Source organism: Neovison vison, chromosome 4 (genome assembly GCF_020171115.1).
Source record: "Neovison vison isolate M4711 chromosome 4, ASM_NN_V1, whole genome shotgun sequence".
Classification (NCBI taxonomy): domain Eukaryota; kingdom Metazoa; phylum Chordata; class Mammalia; order Carnivora; family Mustelidae; genus Neogale; species Neogale vison.
The window spans coordinates 57,164,562-57,170,000 of NC_058094.1; positions in this window are offsets into that span (position 1 = coordinate 57,164,562).

Consider the following 5,439-nt stretch of genomic DNA (forward strand, 5'->3'; position numbering starts at 1 on the left):
ACACTGCGGAGCAGGTGCTAAAGTGTCAAATAGAAGGGGAGAGGCGGTGAACTGATAAGTGCTGCCCTCAGTTTCCTTTTCCGCTCATGTATGTGTGCAGCTTGACGGTATTTACCAGCTCCCCTTACGGTAAAGAGAGCTATTGAGATATGTTCCAGGTAATGGGATATTCGTAGAAGTGATATGATCCACGTCCAGATCTTTCCCTTAGATCTTTCCCTTAGGAGAAATTTTTTTTTCTCCTAAAAAACACCCATCCACAAAACTGGAAATAAACCATTCTAAATCCTCGGTAGATGACAGATCCACAAGGAAATACCCCAGAACACTAAGTCATCTCTTTGAGTAGAGACTTCAGGAGGATCATCTGATCAAGACCATTGATGATAAGGCAGTTCTATAAATTAAAAACAAAATCATTCTATGGCTCAGGCATTGAAATTTTACAGTTGCTTTTAAACCTGGGTAGTCCTTTTTGACTACTCTGGAAATGGGTGTCTTTGAGATGGGTGCTACCATCGCCATTATCTAAAATATGTGGCACTGGCTCAGTGGTCAAACCGTGGGCAAAGAAGAATGAGCTCTTAGAAGCTGAGAGGCTGGCATTCTGTGCTACATAGTAGTAAAACGTTTGGTGAATTGCCCTTACAATAATTTGGAAAGCAGATCTTCCTGATGACTTGCTATGGACAAGTGTCTGCTGCCTTTTCCAGTCTTCCTTTTCAAACGAATAATTGTGCCCATCCTATCCCTGCTTCTCGTTTGTACATTGGGCAACATGGTGGGAGACAGATCGCTTATCTTTTTCATTCCTGCATCCCTGGACCACAGGGAGCCACATCTGAATCTGACAGAAAGGACTGTTCTTTCCTCAGAAACCGAGACTTTGAGCTGAGTAAAGGGATTGCTGTGACTTGGCGTTCACTCTCATCAGGAGGAGATGTTTTCTACCTGTGAGAGGAGTGAAATGGGTATTTGATTGCCAAAAGGGGAAACTTTAGGAGTCTTTAGAACCAAACTCTATTTCCTTTTCTCTTCATGCAAAAAACTAAAGGAGTGACCGGTTACCATTCTAAATTTGGGCCAATAGCATATAGGGACAAGGGCTACTGACCACTTCCAGGACTGCCCTCCATTCTATTTGCCATCCTCTTCTCATGGGTAAAAGCATAGGACTGCCTGGCCCTGGGGGACAAGAGAACCAAAAGGTGAAAGGAGTCTTTGAATCATCGTTTGGGAAGTAATTTCCCAGAAGAACCACAGGACCAAGAAGTCTCACGCAAAACCACCCCATGAACGAGAAATACACTTTTTGTTCCACGCAACCCACTGAAAGTCTGTGGGTTGGAACAGCAGTTAGTCGTCCCAGGCAGGTGCTCAGAACCAGCTCGAGTCCGCCCGTGGAGTCAGGATGCCCATCTGTGTCAGGAACAGTGATAATTTGGGTGCAGTGGGAAGATGCCCAGCAGAGCCCCAAAGGCTGATGATCAACAGAGTTCAGAAGCAGAAGGGGAATTAGGTGTTAGAGAGAAAAAGGAACAAAAAGAACCCAGCAAAGGATGGTGATGATGCATTTCTGGGTCACACTGTGGCTACCTGAGCAGACTTTTGAGCATTAAAGCAGAGTGTAGCTTTGACAGAATGACATCTGGCACATGGTTAAATCCCCGTCACCCAGGAGTGGCCGTTATTTATTGTCCCAACCAGAATTCTATTCGAGAGTGTCAGAGATGCTTTTAATGATTACCCCCAGAACAACAGACAGAAACCACGGTTGTCCTGGGGAAATGAGCCGCGTGGTCATCTTTTCCCGACTTACAGTTCTGTGCAGTTTTAAGATCAAATAAGTAACACAAGCAAAATTAAACATATAAAAACTCCTTTGGGAAGGGAAAGGGCCCAGATTCTGATTACTGTTGTGATTCCTATGCATATTTTTAAATCAGTGAATGAATGAAACACCCCATCATCAGCCTTCCCAGATTTAACTACCCATTTCTTCTTTGGTGTCTCCGTAGCAACTTCTAAAAACAGGGCATTTGTGATGAATCCTGTTCCCAGTGTGTTACTAGGACACAAATCCAGATTTCCTCTGCCACCCCTAAGAGAGCTTTAACTCTCCCCCTCCCCCCACACATCTCCACTTGTCAAGCACCAACTTCATCGTGGTAGCGAGCAATTCATTTTCATGTTTACCTCATGAAGGGATGCCTGCCGTGCGCCTGCTGCTGAGTGAAAAGTGCAGATTAGGAAGCAAAGTCCCTGCTCCCTTGATGCATTAACACGGGCTCCATTAAGCTGCTCTACCAGGGGTTGGACCCTGGGGCCAGGGGAACTTTCCTGCTCCAGGGGTTCCTGTCTCCTGGGGCCATTTTCAGAAGGGTGCCAACCCAGCACAGCTCCGTGTTGAGTTTCTTCCCCCATGTGTCTCTCTGACATTTGCTGCCCGTGTTCCCTTTCCCAGCCCCCGACCCAGCTCCAATGCAGGGAACTTACTGTTGAAATAATTGAGCAGATATTTTTAGTGTAGTTAATGTCTTAGCTAGGCATTGGATAAATTGTCACTAAAAAGACTGCACTTAAACCAAAATCTCCTTTATGAATGTTGTAGAGAACACCAGGAGACGGTATGACCCACCTCTGTTTTGATGAGAAGGAAAGTTACAACCACCAAGGACGAACAGGCTTCCGAAGAGCCTGAGGACAGAGGTTCCATGGATGTGGCCATTCTCCAAGCCAAATCACAGCGCAGCTCTCCCACAGGATCACAGAAAGCCCTTATCATATGTACCAGGAATTATCTCATGAGAATGGATTAGTAGTCATAAAGTCTTTAGAACAATGGGTACATATAATAAACAGTAGGTAAGTGCTTGCTTTTGTTATTATTATTCTTATAGTGGTAGTCCATCATAATAATAACCAATATTCATTGGTCTGGTAACAATTAATATACATTAGTATATATATGCAATATATAATATTGATGTATTAACAAAATATACTAAATTATTGTTTAAGGGTTCAGTTAAGGACTGGTGAGTTTTATGCCAAGCAAGAGAGAAAGTAAAGATGAGGGAGGAGAGAGACAGGAGGAAGACAATTAATCGGTGTGTGTGTTTGTGGTAAGGAGAGGCGTTTAGAAGAGAGGCAACAGGGAACTCAAATGACCATGATAACTGGACAAATGACTCAAGTTTGGAAGCCTTCTCATCATTCGGTAGGAATGACAAGGTTTATTCCATACCTGTAGATGGAAATCCCATCAAGAAACAATGCACTTCCTGCTTCTGGAAGTGGGGGAGAGAATAGTAGTTAAGACAGAGCCTCTGGAAACTCCATGGCTCTGTGTGTGTCTCTGTGTTTCATTTTTTGGACATTGAAAGGGATATTTGAGGTAATAAAAGTTGTTTCTGAAACTGGGATAGGGTAACTAAGGAGGTGGTGAATTTACTACCCACTGGGGAGTTCGCACACACACATATTCTTGACAAACCTTGGATATAATAGGTATGACTGGATAACATATTTAAAACATCAGCCCCCTTTTTTTTTTTTCTTCCCAGCATTTCACTTTTACCTCCTCTTCTCATCTTGACTACATAATCTCTCCTCCGTTGGGACAACTTCACTGTTATTCTTTACTTCAGAATGAAGCGAGAAAAGAGCATACCTTCCTGGTTTTCCACAAGTTGGATAGCTTGGGCCTTGATGGGCAAGGGCAATGACTCAGGGCATAGAAAAAACTTGAATCAGGTGCAAATCTGCAGGACGGGCAAGGATGCTCCAGGATCAGGACTGGGGAACTGGTGTAGATAAGGGGTGTGCACAGCTGTTGGGGCTCCTTACAATGGGGGTATGTTTCTTCCCAAACCGAGTTCTAAGCTGAGGGGTGGTGATGGAGGGGTGAAACCTTTGGATAGGTTTGGGGCTTTGAGAGCATGGATGTGTTTAGATCTGAGGTAGAGTCAGTGCTCCTCCCTCAGACACTGGAGCAGCCATGGCAGAAGGTCGAAGGGCCTCATGGATGAGAGAGAGGCAGTCTGCTTGGGTTAATGATGAAGAACCAGGAAGACAGGCTTCCTCAGCAGATAGCAACACAGACAGCGGACCCTAAGGTTTAGATGCCTCTTACTCCCAATGTGTACTATGCAAGCCTTCCAGAATTCAGACACAACCACAGAGGGGAAAGACAGCCCATACTAGCTTATCGGGCCAGCTTCATGTGCATGTGCCCTATGAGTCACTCCGGACTCGACTCAGAAGGGGCCGGTACTTGGTTTAATGCTCCACTCTCATCGTCTTGAAATTCTTAGTTTTTTTGAACAAGAGGCTTTCATTTTCATTTTGCGCTAGACCCAGCAAATTATATAGTCATTCCTGCTTGACTTCTATTAACATCCCCCAGTGCCAGGAGAAAGAGAAATCCAAATAGAGATGAAGTTGATTCTAGAAAAATAAAGTGATGTCTGCATATCTGAGCTTGTAAGTTGGATTCTGTCACCGATACATCCAAGCTAAGGCCAGATGGAGTAAGATGAAGCATGAGCAGATCACAGAAAGGAACAGTCAGATTTGGCCAGAATGCAGAGCGTGTGATGGGCGAGCAGGAGATAAAACTGGAAAACGCGTCCGGAGGTGTGAGCACGAGCAATCTGGAAGGCGTCCCCAGTGGAGGGGAGCAGAGTTGAAACAGCCTGGCATATTCAGAATTATATATCATTCATATACATGGGGGCCTAGAATATACGACCATGTTTAAGACATTCATATATAATGTAAGAAGTAGCATCTTAACAAGAGGAGACAGCTGGGGGCCGTACTTTCAATTTTGATAAACTTGACACTAAATCCTAGCTCTGCTGCATCCTCCGGAGAGCACCAAGCTTCCATTTTCTGCCCTCGAAAGGCAGGGAGACTCACATCACCTACTTTCTCGAGGGCTTCTGTGAAGATAAAATGGAACGAGACACACAAAGTAGACTATTTGGCACAGAGTAGGGGTACCTAGGGGTACCCAACCTCGTTGCCTATAACTCCAAGAAGATAATCTGCAAGTGAGATTATCTTTTTCTTTAGTTTGAGTATCTGCAACATGGCATCTTTAGGTAGCCTGCCTGGCATATTTTGGTGTTCAGCGGTTAAGCTGTAAATACGTGTCGGCAAGGAAATGAGCCAGTGCAGGCCCGGGACTCTCAGCCTCCAGCCAGGCACGGTGGGGACAGGGCTTTGGGGTTCCATCCCAGGCCCATGGACAACCAGCTTATTGTTTCACTCTTGCAAACAAAGTAAAATAAAAATCACGTGGAAGGGGTGCCTGGGTGGCTCAGCAGGTTAAAAATCACATGGAATTATGGCATTACTCGTTGACACACAGGTTGGTAAAACTTACCAAGTTCATTGCCACGTTTGACCTGTTAAAACCCTTGAATTTAGTTG